Raw genomic sequence first — 16,879 nt, 5'->3', positions numbered from 1 at the left:
TTTCTTATTCTGAATTTAATCTTTATTTTTATATACTTTGATGTATTTACTATTAAAATTCTGCTATAAAAAAAGGGAAATATATTCAAGGAAATAATTCGATCTGCTTAGATGGACCACTTAAATTTTTGCTGTAAAATAAAATTTGATTATGCATATACATTACAAAAGCAAGGGAAACAGTCAAGAAATGAAAAAAAAAACCTAATGCATGTCATAATTAGGGTTTGTAAATTATTTCAACTATTTTAAAACAAAAAAAGAGTTAGGTAATTCTGACTAAGAACTTAGAGATTCAGTTTACAAATTAAGGAACATAAAATAGTGAAAATATTAACCAAATCTACCAGGTAATAATTTAGGGTTTAAATTTATTTTTGTTCACAATATCTTTTGAAGACCTTCTGTTGCATTGACATTTTAAAGACAATCCTCAAAAATAAATAGAAAACCACATTGAGATACCACCTTACACCAGCTAGAATGGCCAAAATCAACAAGACAGTAAACAACAAGTGTTGGAGAGGATGTGGAGAAAGGGGAACCCTCTTACACTATTGGTGGGAATGTAAGTTGATGCAGCCACTTCTGAAAACAGTGTGGAGATTCCTTAAGAAAATGAAAAGAGAGCTATCCTATGACCCTGCAATTGCACTACTGGTATTTACCCCAAAGATACAGATGTAGTGAACAGAAGGGCCACCTGTACCCTAATGTTCATAGCAACAATGGCCACAGTTGCCAAACTGTGGAAAGAACCAAGATGCCCTTCAACGGACAAATGGATAAAGAAGATATGGTCCATATATACAACGGAGTATTATACCTCCATCAGGAAGGATGAATACCCAAATTTTATATCAACACAGACGGGACTGGAGGAGATTATGCTGAGTGAAATAAGTCAAGCAGAGAGAATCAGTTATCATATGGTTTCACTTATTTGTGGAGCATAAGGAATAACACGGAGGACATGGGGAGATCGGGAGGAGAAGTGAGATGGGGGACATCGGTGTGGGAGATGAACCATGAGAGACTGTGGGCTCTGAGAAACAAACCAAGGGTTTGGGAGGGGCGGGGGGTGGGGGGTTGGGTGAGCCTGGTGGTGGGTATTATGGAGGGCGCGTGTTGCATGGAGGACTGGGTGTGGTGCATAAACAATGAATTCTGGAACACTGAAAAGAAACAAAATAAAATGGAAAAAAAAGAAGAAAATAATCTGTCCCACAAAATATGTATTTCTCTTAATATATGTATTCATGTCATATGCTCCTTAAACTCAGTGCAAAGCGCTCTTAACATCAGCTGGCTAGAAAAGTAACATAATTATTTATAACGAATATTAGTTATATTCAAGAGAAAAAGATAATTCTCTGTCCAAATATATAGGTCTTTAACAGCTTCCTATTACTGTGAAAGCCCCATCCATTATGTTCTCCAGTCATTGTTAATCACTAACTTAGGCCTGGTTCTAAGTCTCCACATGGTTTCTTGCCTTTTGAAAAAGCCCTCATGTGAATCTCAGCAATCTTTGGCTGCTTTAGTACCAGACTCAAACTAGATGTGAATCTGAAAAGGGTCCTTGCCCCTTGCCCCTTGCCCCTTGCCCTAGGGAGCTACTCTAATTACTTTTTCTTTTTGTTAGTACCCCCAAAGTAATGCAAATCCAAGTCATGTCTACAGAGAAGTTCCACCCATATACCCCTGAGCCTATGTACCTTTCCTAAAAGGATGGTTCTCAGGAAAAGATGACAGAAAGCAAATGTGGTTCACCAGTAGAAGAAGGAAAGTTATCCAAGAAACCTGGAGGTTCAATGGCAGCTGCCTCAATTCGGAAGCCTTTTGAGAAAGACTCCTCGGGAAAGGCAATGTGAAGGCAAGGGACAATTCAAATCAGGAAGCAAAGGTTATAGACTCCAGGAGAGAATGAGGCAGAGGAGACAAGAGTCTCAGGACAAAAGGAAAGGACCCAATAGAAATTATCAACTGGACTGACGATTCTGTTTGGCTTTTGCTGAAGGACTTTCTTAGTTTTCTCTTCCATCTTCCTGACATAACTCAATCCTACTTTCCATAGATTTAATTTTAATATCTAAAATAAGTATGGATCCCAAATAAGAAAGTGTTTCTACACCTGGAAAAAGGTGAATTTTATCTGTGAAATACAGTAGTCTCCCTTTATCTATGGCGGATACATTCCAAACTCCCAGTGGATGCCTTAAAATCACAGATGATACTGAACCTAATACTGTTTTCCCTATACATATGTATATACTTATGATAAAGTCTATTTTTGTAAATTAGACATAGCAATAGCTTAACAATAATAACTAATAATAAAATGAATAATTATAATAATATACCATAATAGAAGTTATGTAAATGTCATGTCTGTACTGTATTCACCTTTCTTCTGGTGATGATGTGAGATGATAAAATGTCTATGTGATGAGATGAAGTGAGGTGAATGACATAAGCTTGATGACATAGAGCTAGGCTCCTACTGACCTTCTGATAATTCGTCTGAAGGAGGATCATCTGTTTTTGGACTGCAGTTGACCCCGAGTAACTGAAACCATAGAAAGTGAATCCATGTATAAGGAGGTCTACTGTGTTAGGTAGTGCTTAGTCTAATCAAAAAATGAATAAAATCTTTTGAAAAGAAACCACAGCAACAACCTCTTTTTTTCTTTCCAAAAAAAAAAAAAAAAGGAATTAATTCCATCAGGCTCAATTCATTAAAACAGACTAAAATGGATCTGCTTTGTCTCTGTTGACCTTCATCTTTGAATGAGGCTTCACAAGCTCTTACAATAAATTTCTCCGGAGATTTCTGGTATCAGTTGTTATTTCCAGGAATTAATAAAAAAAAAGATAACTTTGATAGATTCATAAACAGAAATTATGAAAGCCCTATTTCCTCTTCTTTTAGGACATCATTGTACAATGAAATAAGCACTGAGAACCAGAATACAGAGGGAAGCATCAAGCCTGCAATTTTCTGGCTATTTGACTCAGGCAAGTCACTTAAGCTTTCTGAATCTCAGCTTCCTTTTCTGGAGGATGAAGAAAATGATGCTGGCCAATTATTAAATAATATAAAAACAGTTAATAAACATAAAATATTCAACTTAATCAGTAATCAAATAAATAAAATTAAAAGATTTGTTGAATTTGGCACTCATCTACCACATACTCAGTGTTGGTAAAAGCTAAATGAGACAAGCACTTTCACACTTTGTTGGAAGCAAAATGTCAGCATGTACCAGGAACTTTAAAAATGCTCATGTAATTTGACTCAGCAAATCTCTTTCTAGGAATCTATCTCAAGAACATCATTGAAAAACACAGACTACATGTTATTCACAAAGATGATTATAAAAGGTATTTATAACATTAGAAAGTTTGAATCTTTCTAAATATTTGGAGGAATACCAACAATAAAAGTGACCATAAATAAGGTGCACATAACAAAGCAACCTTAGAATATATGTATATTGTTAAGTGAATGTAGGTGGGTTATAAATCAGTTGGAAACTATCTTAGTGGCTTCATCAACTGCCAAATATGAAAGGAACTTATATTTCTTTGTACATTCCAACTATCATAACCCAAGTCCCCATTGATGCATTTGTCAAAGGTTTGCCTTGCTCACAACATTCCTAGCAGCTGTTCAAGGAGTTCCTGTGACCACTGACTCACACATGCTGCAGGTGAACCCCTTGGTTTCTTTCCTTCACAGTTGCCGCCGACTAGTGATCACTACTGAAGTGCCCCCCATGGCCCTGTGGAAGAGACACTGCCTCCCGTGTCTCTCCAACACAACGGAAGTCTCTCTGAAAGCCTGGACACAAGGGAAGTGTAGCAGAGATGTTGCAATTTCTGCTGCTGGAAGTGGCCAACCTGCATCTTCCAAACCCAGTTTTAAGGACCTACTAGGCTCCCAAGAGTCCACAATGACAGGATTCTTCATGCCTCAGAAATAAGGTATAACCCAAGCTCATCACCACATGCTCTCACTCCTATTGAGAAGATGCTGTCCTTCCTGCCCCAGGCTGGTTGGAAGAAAATCCACCGCATTTTTGGCAATCTTAGTCTCTACCAATGTGGCCTATCTGACTCATAGAGCTAGGACCGAGCTCTCAGCCCACTTCTCAAAGTTTGGAGTCCTCAGTCTTGATAGTACCAATAGTCTAGTCTACACAGTGCTATGCAAGCTTGTTCCTGTATGATGTTTGGAGAGGAAAATAAAAGATTTAGCATGACTACCCCTCCCACCAGAGTCCAAATCCTGATTTCCAATCAGCAGATTCTTAGACAAAGAGTATGGTGAGCCACAGTCTAAGGCAGGAGTTAGCAAACTAGTTTCACTGGCCAAATCGGTCCAGCTGCTTACTTTGTAAAGTGTTATTGAAACATAACCAGACCCATCATTTACATATCATCTGTGGCTGCTTATGTACTACAATGGTAGTGTCAAGAAGTTGCAACAGAGACCAAACAGCCTGCAAAGTCTAAAGGGGGCCTGGGAGGCTCAGTCGTTAAGCATCTGAGTCTTGTTCTCAGCTCAGGTCTTGATCTAAGGGTTGTAAGCTCAAGCCCCATGCTGCATGTTGGGCTCCATGATGTGTGTGGGGCTCCACACTAAGCATGGAGCCTACCAAAAAACAAACAACAAACAAACAAAAAACTTCACTTTCACTTCCAAATAGCCTGCTAAGCCTTAAAATATTTACTCTATGACCCTTTAAAGGAAACATTTTCCAACAGTTGATCTAAGGTCAGGAAATATAACTAGAGGTTAGAAGCTGGAAAGCTAGTACTCTGGTTAAAAAAATTCAGGGCAGTTAAACTGAACCTGTACCAAGAATTATAGACCCAATAAGGGGGGAGTCAAGAAAGAGCAAGTTAAAAGAAGATGATGCAAGAGGCAGCAATTCACCCTGTGTATATCCACTAACTGCACAGGGTCACTCAGGGGACAGACTAGTAGACACAAATATCACTGGAAAAGGTTGTGGCATCCTGTTCTGCAAACCTCATTCTGTTTTCTTCCATACTGATAATCAGGATAAAGAAAGGACTTCCAGAACACCACTAACACAAAGCTGTCCTGAGATGGGGGATGATTTGGAGGAAAATCAACGGTCTTGGGCTCAAGAGTGCTTCTTTGATATATGACTCTTGTCTATACCTGGCCTGTATGGTGGCCCTAGTTTAGAAAAGCCCAGAGAGGATATTTTGGTTTCTCTCTCCAGTGACTGCAACAGGCCTCAGGGCATGGGCTCCATGGTGACATCTTACCCGGCCAGGCACTGTACACAGAGTGGGTGTATACAAAGTATATAGAAATAGATTTTTGAGAAAACAGTTTGAATTATATTTTGACACCTCCCTTTGCATTTTCCCTGAGATCGCCTCTGCGTCCACGTAGAGGACCAAGTTGCACATCATCACATTCAAAGTGAAGGGACTACAAAGGCTTAGATCCCCAACTATCAACATGCAAAATTAGCCACTGGGGGGAAGCCACTGGGGGGATAAAAGCTAGCCACTGGATCATCTCCTATTTCTATCTGCAAATTCCATACAAATCAATATCAGCCTGTGCTATTATTCTCAACTCTCAGGCATACATGACTCATTCTGTTCCCCCACCATGTTGGAGCACTAGACATTTTATAAGGTCATCTAGGATCTGTGTCCCTGAACACATCATAGAAACTGAGTTTGGGGGGACTTGTATATCACCAGGGATCTACTAAAAAATCAACCAAAAGAGGGGGCCATAGGTTCCCTCTTCCTCAGAGCTCACTGATCTTTCAGGAGGTTCTGTCCCTACACATACTCCCTAGGGAGGAAGGGAACACGGCCTCTTCTTACAGAGCCTCTTCAGATCTCAGAACCCTTAGATTTCCTTCCAAGTGACTTCTCCCTCTCAAAGTCAAAGGAACATAATTTTTCCCCTAAGTTTGGGGGCAGAAAGGATAGGTCTGACTCATATTTTCTCTAATCTGTTGTTTGCTACTCTTTACCTTACCCCTTCTGTATCTTGCAGGGCCTGGGCTCTTGAAACTTAAAAGCCAGAAGTAGCTCCTCCTCTGCTGTTTTCGGCCAAAACATCTTTTCCCTTAAGCAATGAGTCCAGGATAACCTCTTACCATGATTGGGCATAGAGGGACAAAGGGGAATAGCCAGAGCCAGAAGATATTGGTTAAAATTTGGTTTATATTTCAAAAACATAATCCCACTGAAACCAATTACTCAAGTTATCCCTCTCTCAGCAATGGAATACGCCATAGATCATAGGGCCAAGAATCCATGTCAGTTAGTACCTCCTTATTATGCACACATATAATCCTTCTACCAAAACCACTCAAATACACAGTTAAAACACATGGGGAACGTTTTTGACATGTATATAAGAGATCAAAGCTTATCTATCTATATCAAGACATATATCAAAAATTTAGGTATATGAATGCATAAGATTTGTGACAAATTAGTTTTGAAAAAAAAGGAAAGGAAAACACTGGCAGAGGACACAAAGCAGCAATCTATAAAAGAAAGAACACAAGTGGCATATGTAAATGTGTATCAAAAATTAAAATAAACAGAGATAGAACCACCTACGGACATTATTAGGAACATAATTTTCTAGGCCCTACCTTCGTGTACAGGTACAAAATTTTGAAGAATTAGGATGAACTTTAAATTCTCTAAAGTAGGCATCAGTATACCGGTGAAAAGCAAAATCACCATCACATCACCAACAGTAACAACAACAAACCAACAACAACCACATCTAAATGTGGTATCCTACTGAAAGGACATTTCCTTTTCCACCTGTTATCTTTCATCCAAGATTCCAATGTGTTTTCTTGTAGTTGGGGTCCTATAATCTACTTACACTACAATTTTTCCTAACCCTTTTTTTTAAATAAAAATTTATACTGCTACTATTCAGTTTTAAATATTTGCATGCCTGTATAGCCTCTTTATTTTAGAAGATTTCTTTTGCCTTATCTTTGAAAGGGGAGCTAGTCAGTTATTGGTTTTCAGGTCTTTGGCTTGAATACACTGCCTTAATTACTTTATAGAATTCTACTGATAGCACAGAAACCATAGCAGCTGCCTAAATGAACATATGCCTCACATGAAACTCAAATATGTGTTCAGTGGGTCCTGACACTTGGTGCTACCTAGATGCTTTCAAAGTGAGTAACACAGTGATAGAATTCCACAGACAAATGTGAGTCAAAACATAATCTAAATGAAAGTGTCTGGAAACAGACCAGTTTAAAGTGGCCGGCTCTGTGGTAACAATTACATTTGCATTTATTAACCAAATGTAAACAAGATATGCTATAAAGGAAAGGAAAATGAGAAACAGTTCTACCATCACAAAATGATAAAATGATTCTATTTAGAACACTGCCATCATCTCTTGGCAGAAATATCTTGTTGGCTTCATTTTGAAGCAGATTGCTTTGAATTGTTTTCAACCATTCCAAAATGTGGGTGCCAGGCTCTATAGCTAGTACATTAATGCCAATGTTTGTTAACTGACCAGAAAACAAAACAAAACAAAATCACATATAGTAAACTATATCCATGTTATTAGATCAGCTCCAACCTCTAAACCATAACTGAAAACCTTTACAAAAGTCTGTAGGAAAGTTCTTGTATGGAAGGTAACAGAATTTGCAGGTACACTCTCTGGCATCTTTTCTAAGCTGCTTTGCAACCAAATAATACTCATTCCTTTTTCCTATGTTTAATTAACACTTTAAAAAAAAAAAAGATTATTTATTTGAGGTGGGAGGGGCAAACGGAGAGGGGCTCAATCAAGGCTCAATCCCAGACCATGACCTGAACTAGGTGCTTAACCAACTGTGCCAACCAGGAGCCCCACTTAAGTAACACGTTTAAAAATTCCTCTGTTATTGCACAGGTTGTATTGTATTATAATCATCTATTTAGATGTCTGCCTCAGCTTCTCAATCAGAAGCAACTTAAGAAAGCCATCTCTGACATTATTGCCTCTAACATGATCCTGCCTAATAAAAGCTAGCTAAAGTAAATGAGTAATTTCATGACCAAGGAATAATAAAACCATGCTTATATATTTAAGTCTAGCCAGGCTGCATAAAAATGACGGAACGAACCCTCTTATTCAATGTGTAAAATGGACAATGTCAACATAAAATTCAATTAACATTTTAGTGCAAGATCTACATAATATAGACAGTCATTAAACATTAGCAATTGGTTTGTTTTTCCATTTGCACGTAGTCTACACAAAGAATCAGCTTTTATCAAAAAATAGCTGTTAAAAAAATGTGAATGTTTTCCCTAATGATTTTCTCCAGTATGTTTTACTGATAATTTTGAGATGAAATAGAGAGGGTTTAAATCTACACTCCACAACAACCAGCCTGATTAACGTTACATTCTAGAATTCTGTTCTTCCCTATATCATTCTCCTTCCACACTACTATCCAGGGTTCCTATCATTTCTCTGACCTTCCACCAGCCCATGGCCTTGACCTCTGCAAACCAGTACCTTCCCAAGGCCTTGCACACAGATCTTTCCTGTCATATGCATAGCCCTATGCCCAGTCTACGCTTAGCCACTTCTCTCTTGTATGACGAGACCACAGTGGACAGGTCATTTTTCAAGTAAATACCGATAGCTCATTATGTCTAAAGTTTCTCATGAAATGGAAATTAGTTGAAATGAAGTGGATGATAGGTAGAAAGGAACTCACTTCTGGTATTTGGAGATTCTTTTTTTTTTTTTTTTTTTTTTTTTAAATATTTTTATTTATTTGTTAGAGAGAGAGAGAGAGAGATACAGAGCGCAAGCACAGGCAGACAGAGTAGCAGGCTGGAGGCAGAGGGAGAAGCAGGCTCCCTGCTGAGCAAGGAGCCCGATGTGGGACTCGATCCCAGGACGCTGGGATCATGACCTGAGCCGAAGGCAGCTGCTTAACCAACTGAGCCACCCAGGCGTCCCATGGTATTTGGAGATTCTAAATAAAAATAGTTTTAAAAAAATTTAGCACAAATCTTCAACAAATTCTAAATATTCAAAAAGGGATTAATACCTGTTTCTTAAGAATTTTTTCTAATTCTAAGGATCTCATAATTCCTGTCTCAGATTTATAGTACTCTTTTAGACCTCATCCTTAATAGACTGTGGAATAGCTAGTATTACAGGAGGGGATATAGCATGTTACCATTTAATTAATTTATTCAATTCAATTTCATTCTTGACTGCAGTGGTCGCAACAAAAACAAAAGTGACCCCGTGTTTACTGATAATCTTGAGTGGTGCCTGTCTTATTTTGTTTTGTGTCTTCCCTCATTTAAGAATGGTGGGGGGAGTGGCACCTGGGTGACTCAGTCAGTTAAGTGTTGGCCTTCTGCTCAAGTCATGACCCCAGGATCCTGGGATGGAGCAACACATACGCAACACGTTGGGCTCCCTGCTCAGCGGGCGGTCTGCTTCTCCCTCTCCCACTGCCCCCTGCTTGTGCTCTTTCTCTCTCTTTCTCAAATAAATAAATAAAATGTTTTTTAAAAAGATTTTTTTTCAAAACTCCTTATTTTCTTAACCATTTTGGAGTCAATCAAAGATTCCTTCCACTTACTCATTGTTTTCTTCTGTGACATGCAGTAACTTTCTGCTCATTTATCCTTCAACTTCTCTTTCTTTGACATTCCTTTGCAAACCCTCTCCTTCTTCCTCTGCTCCTCATCTGAGAATAGTTCTACTGGAAGTCTCCCTCATGGAAAATCCCCAAAACGGGGACCATCTGTAGGAGCACAGGGCCTGAGGAGGTGAACAGAGCTGGAAGGTAAGAGAAGAGCACTGAAAGCAGCTCAGTTATTTACCTCAGTTGGTTCCCTAACATGTGTGCTTACCTAAAAAGATGCTCTTGTCAAACAGAAGAAAATAACTGACACAAGATGGAAAGGTCTGTTGTCAAGAGTTATCACAGCATGAGGTAAATGTTATAATCAGTAAAAGTCAGAAAGCATGGAATGGCAACCTTCAGGAGAAAAATTCTTGCTTATTACAAAAGTGATCTCTTTAGAGCTCCCTGAGTCTTAGAAGCATATGACTCCAGAATTTTCAGATTCCCCAGAACTAACAGGGAATTAGGGCCATCCTCCCATGCAACTGAACAGAAGGAAATCTGGGAAGGATGTGCTTTGCCTGTAAGTGATAAAAAGCCTATCACCATATTCTAATATAAGGGCAGTCTATTATTACCTCAAAAGTAAAATTTGTAAAGTAAATAAATATCTTTAAATTGAAGACATGTAATACTGATAGTTTCTTAATGGGATTTTATACATGTTGTTGAGAGAAATTATCTTTTTCTTTCACTGAAACTGTCAAAGCAAAAACTTCATAGACCTAAGTCAATCAGGCAAAGAAGAATTTATTCCAAACTATTGCAATAAGAGAGAGACCAGAGCTCAGTCTGAACTAAATTCTGCTGAAAGGAAGAAATCGCAGAAATTTTAGGAACTAGGTTGGGGGAATTTAAGCAACCTGTGTTTGTTAACTGGCCTTACCCAAAGGAAAGGTAACCTTCTCATATTTTCATTTCAGGAGGTAGTTTTACAATCTGGAGCAATGCACACAGGTAAATCAGCTCCTGCTTTCTTAGGCTATTAGGAGATACCTGATACCTGATAGTCAAAGATATAGGCACTATCTTCTTTGATGATTAAATTTCAAAGGTATGCCCCCCTCCCTCCTTGAGAAAGACATTCCTGGTGGTAATACTGGCAAAAAAGCAGGGAAAAGATTTACATACAATTCAAAAGAAGCAGGGAATTTGCAATTACAAGTTTTCCAAAGTAAATGCTCTAAGAGAAGAGAGGTCAGGGGCCCAGAGTTGAGCTATCTTAGAATATTTAGATTTCTTTGATTCTCACTTTTCAAAGAGTATAATTCAAGCACTGTTTGAAAGGAGGTCATTAGAGTATGCCAACCCTACATCAGAGCCTCCTCTTAATAGTTTTTAAGACTGTTGTCAAAAAAATCACATTTGGAATTCATTGTCTTCAAGTTAATTAAAAAAGGACATGTTTGTTTTAAAAAGAACAACTTAACTTCCAACAATATTTAAAAACCTTACAATGGCATTTGTTTTGATTTTGAAACATTCCTAAGATGACAGTGCTGATTAGTGCTGAATACAATGTAATTGTACTAAATAACTTTAAATGAAATTATTCTTATTTGGATATGTCTTTATTCAGTGGTTTACAGTATTCTTAAGATACCTGAAATAAACCGTCAATTTAGAAGGGTGAAAATCCTATTTACTCCTTCTTCAGGCTATATAGTTCTATTTCAACAAATATTTTAAATTTCAATTATAGGCAAAGGATAATACTCCATGATTTAATAGATTAAAAACTAATAAGGCTAATCTTTGCTCTTAAATTCATACACTAAGAACATTATATAAGTTACCAAGTTAGTCTAATACATGGCAGATTGAAATCAGTGCCATAGAAGTATTTCAATTGCTATGGTGTTACCAAAACAGCAAAAATCAAATACTATTAATTCTCTTTTAATCCATTAGGACTTTAGTCAAGTATCAGAAGATTGCCAAGTAACATAGAACCCCTTGATTTCTTTTCATAAGAATGAAACATTAACAAATATAGATTTATTTCACAAAATCCAAGGCCAGCCCTCAAAAGCAAACTGATCCAGAAAATGGACATCAAAATTACTCTCTCTGTCTCTTGCTCCTGCTTATCCCCCTTCAATTTTTCCTTTTTTCTGCCTAATTGCCTTCTCTACTTTGGCTTGCATAAGGCTAAACATTATGACTGGCCCAGATCTTAATTTGCATCCTTTTTCAGTGAAAGAGCTATAAAAGACTGACCCATGTCTCACAGACCCAAATCCAAATAGCCCGCAGAAAGCATTTAAGTGGCCTGATTTGGGCTGGATCCATATCCTTGTCCAAAAGATAGCTAGAGGTTAAGGATATTGACATAGAATGAAGTCCACCAATGGGTGGGGTGAAGAATTCCCAGACAAGGAAAATCTAAGTTAGGACATTAACTCAGAATATATACAAGACAAGAAGATAGATGCTAGACCAAAGGAGTAATTATCATCTATCATCAATAAACATTCTGGGGAATTACCTCTTAGCAGGCATTTGGTTCTAAAGTCATACACTGAAAAACCACTTAAAGACAAAATTATCTTTGACATATCTTAAATAGCCCTAAATTCTTCCATCCATGTGGTTTTATGTATATAACCCTAGTATCTTACATAATGCTTTGGTTACAAATAGCAAATGACCTTGACTCAATTGGCTTAAAGAAAAAGGAAGAAAACTTGTCATCTCACAGACAAATGATCCAGGGTCTGTTAATTGAGTTGTTCAATGACATTATGGCACCAAAGTTCTTTTCATCTGACTGTTTTGCCATTCTTGGCATGTCTGATTATCCCAAGCCAGTACCTTTTGTGTTCACAAATGGCCACAGATGAGGGGCTCAATCCATATAGGAAAATATACAAAGTCTCCTCCTTGTTCACCTAATTTAAGAAGTGATGCAAACTTTTTCCCAAAGCCCCCTATTCTCTGTAGACCTCCCTCAAATCTCAGTCAGAAATGAGGCAGAACTCACACTAAACAAACCACTTGCTAGAATAGGCTCATTGTAATAGATTTACAACAATCAGATCTTACTCAGGAGCCAGTCTGGGCAAAGCTGGACACAGTATAATATTGGGGCTCTTTCAACACGAAGGAAGCAGAAAATGAATAATTCCATGCTCACAAAACTCTTCATAAACATGATTCCAGTCATGTTTATTTTAGGTTTAATTAATACAAAGAAAAGAGTGAAAGTAAACCTCAATCTCATCAAACCCAATGAATTCTAAGATTGACAATGTTGTGTATACTATCTATTGACATTCTGTGACCTGGTGATTTGGAATATTTTTTGTGAACTTCTTACCTAAGCTACATAGGTGAGGCCCTAAAGCCCAAATGATAATTAAAGAAATGAAGTAAAATTAGTATTTTACTTCCAAATGGAAGTGATATGAGTAAATAGGCAACTTGTGAAAAATTTCATTTGGATAATGATGTGGGAAACAGAGGCAGAAGAAAAATTATTACATTTCCTTACCCCCTGAGAAGCCCTTAAAACAGGCAGAGTGACATTCCTCCAGGGACTCAACTGCCTCTACCTTAACACTTCGCTGAGGGCAAAGGGCAGTCTTACCCTGACCTCAAAACCATCAAGATCATCAAAAACAAGAAAAGTCTGAGAAACCATGAGAGCCAAGAGGAGCCGAAGGAGACACAATGACTAAATGTCACATGATATCCTCAGTGGAACAGAAAAAGGACTTTGGGTAAAAAGGAAATATGAATCAAGTATGGACTTTATTTAATAATAGTGTATCAATATTGGTTCATTAATTGTTACAGATGTACCATACTAATACTGCCAGAAGTTAATAATAAGGGAAACTAGGTGTAGGGTATGTGGGAACTCTCTATACTATCATAATTTTTCCGTAAAAATAATTTCTCTGTTCTAAAAATAAAGGATCTTTACTTTATGTTCATCTGGAGTGGAGAGGGGAGAAATGAAATCATCCAACACCAAAGGATGGCCTTTCAATAGAGTTTCCTTCCACCACCTCAGTGGCAAAATGAATCAAAACCCATGATCCATCAAAGTGATAATGCATGCCTTCTTCCTAGGGAGAGTGCATGAAGTGTGCAGCTGCTGGCGGGGACAGTTAATGTAGAGAAGGCTGCTGCATGTGGCTGTAAAAGGAGCATTCCCCACCATCAGGTTCCACTCCGCATTGTCTGTCCTGGAAGCACAAAAATATTGCTGCTTTTTCCAGGTTTCAAGGTATTTTGCCACAGGTTTTAACCCCCTAAAAAATTGCACTTTCTTACTTTCAGCAATGACTTTGAACTCAGCTAATTTTTGTACTTTATGTTTCCCTATTCAGAAAGGGTTTGTCCTTGCTCTTGGATTTTTTAAAAATTAACATATAATATATTATTTGTTTCAGGGGTACAGGTTTGTGAATCATCAGTCTTATACAATTCATAGCACTCACCGTAGCATGTACCCTCCCCAATGTCCATCACCCAGCCTTCTACTCTTAGATTTTTATTTCACACCTCAAATTTTCAAATACTTGGGTTTATATTGTCTGACCTGCTCAAGTTTCTTTTTCCCCAGAATTATTATGCTGTAAGATTTCTTCCTCCTTTACAATGGTCCATCTCTTCTCTGAGTTATCCTTTGTCTTCAATTCTTTCTTGTCTTTGACTAATTTAAATTATGAAACAGATCTACGACATGTCAAAGGAATCTTTTCCCATCAGCCAAGATTATTCACAAGCCAAGAAAGCCTTGGGGCAACCAGGTTACCTATTAAATCTTGATGAAGATCAGTGAGATCTAGAATCTGCTTCCTTCTGTTGGGTAACTTATAAATGAAGCAATAATATTGTGTATCTTAAATTCATTACCACTTATGGGCATATTAGATATTTTATTTTGGAATATGTTGCACATCAGTTTACAGAAAAAGAATTTCAAAGCCTGTTATCAAATTCCTCCTCTACGTCACTTGGCAAAGAGGCACTAGAAACAATTGCAACAGCTGGATATATCCTGCATTCATGAGCCATATACTTTATATAGAAACTGAGAGTTTCAAAAGTTTGAAGTAGTTAAATCAACCAACTTTTAAATAAGTTAAAAATAAAGAGTTGCTTAAATTGTCAACCAAAAATCACAATTTTGATTAGAAAAGGCAACACAAATAACTTTGATCTGTGACCCTAACTTAAAAGAACCCATCTGTTAATGGTATCAATCAAAAGTAGCCCAAACGCCATATGATTCCACTCATAAATGGAATTTTAGAAAAAGAATATATAAACAAAAAGCAGAATCATAACTATAAATACAGAAGACAAATTGGTGCTGGCAGGGGGGCGGGGCTGGGCAAAATGGGGAAAGCACCTCCAATTATGGAATAAGTAAGTCATGGAAATAAAAAGCAGAGCATGAGGAATACAGTTAATGATGCTGTAATTGTGATTAATGGGACAGATGGTAACTACACTTGTGGCGAACACAGCATAATGTATGAATTTGTCAAATCACTAAGGTGTACACCTGATACTAATGTAACATTGCATATCAACTATATTCAAAGAATATAATAGTTAGTTGCCAGGTTAACTTGGAAGACAAAGGAACATTGACTAAGTAGATAGAAGCTATCAGGACCAAACATAATGACCGATATGATGAGATCTGCCATCACTGGGGAGGCAATGTTCTAAGTCCAAAGGCAGTGGCTTGCACAGCCAAGTTGGAAAAGGCAACGGCTAACGCACTGGCCACCAAACTGGGATAAGTGAATGCTGTTGAATTTTCTGTACACAAAATCATAAAAGGTTCTCTTTCAAAAAGTGTCAAAAAGACACTTTTTTCCCTTTTTTGTGTGTGAAAACAGACAAATCGAGATTGCTTATTTGAAATAGATGGGTTTCTAGTAATTCTTTGAAAATTTCTTCTAGTTCAATTTTCAAATATTAGTAACAAAAATGTGTAAGATAAATCTTGACAATCTCTAATTTCATGATCTTTGTTTTTGAAAGATTACAAATAATTTACTATTATCAACAGATATATTTATGTATGTATCTATCTATCTATCTATCTATCTATCATCTACCTATAGAAAGAGAGCCTCCTTGAGGGTCTTTTCTACTCTGCCCATCCCTTATCCTCTTAATATAGTGCTTTTTTTCCCCAAGTAGATATTCACTAATTTACATTGAAATATAGTATGTGCTAATAATTTCTAAAGGAATCTCCATGCATGGCTGAAAGGAGGAATTTTAACCAAGGTGGCTGTAAGAGAGAGAACTTAAAAGAGGATAATGAGAAAAATATATCATTCTCTTTGCTGATGCTCTCATAAGCACAGTGGGGGATGGAAAAAAAAAAGACATGATCTGGACTTCAAGTAGTTTATCAATAATTAAAGACATAAGGTATACATATGGGTATACTAGACATTAAGTAGGAAGCAAAAGATATAATAAGTGACAACTGAAACATCTGCAACTTAAAGAGAGGTAGGGATCACTTCCGTTAGAGAAAATTCTAAAGACAGCTCATAAATAGACTGATGATAATTAGCATAGCTAAGTTAATAATTACCCAAATGGGTTGAAGCGAAAACAGAGTGGCAGTGAGCAAAACTGATTCTCTAGATCCTGTCAGAATCTTACTAAAACTGTGTCAGGAGAACTATAGCAGAAAGCCCATGACTAAAAGACACATTGCTTATGTTGCTATGATTTGCAAATTAATCAATCTGCCAATCTGATCACGGTGATTCCTAAGAGTTTTGTATTAGATTCATTTAGCAATTTTATGTTTATAGATTATCATTTTTTTTTAATTTTTAAAGAACCTCTTTTTCTAAATTATGCAGCCTTTGTGCCAAAATTTTTGAAATATTCAGGTTGCTCAGTCACGGCTACAAAACTACCATGAAACAACTACCATGAAATCAAAGGGTCTGCGATAAAATATTTAGCTAGAAATTCAAAACCTAGTTAATATTTAACTCAAAAAGTTATATAATAAAAATGGTGATAATGAATGTGATTCATGGTAACCATTAGAGTTGTATAAAATTAAATTAATGATGGTTTTAAAACATGAAATGATCATTTAAAGGGAAGAAAATTAGTTTTGTGTGACCATATGCTTCAAATTGAGAATAGATTTGGAAACCATCAAAAAGCTCCAA

The sequence above is a fragment of the Mustela erminea genome, chromosome 4 (genome assembly GCF_009829155.1).
Source record: "Mustela erminea isolate mMusErm1 chromosome 4, mMusErm1.Pri, whole genome shotgun sequence".
Lineage (NCBI taxonomy): Eukaryota > Metazoa > Chordata > Mammalia > Carnivora > Mustelidae > Mustela > Mustela erminea.
The sequence above is the reverse complement of the archived record's forward strand: the minus strand, read 5'-3'. Positions refer to the sequence as shown.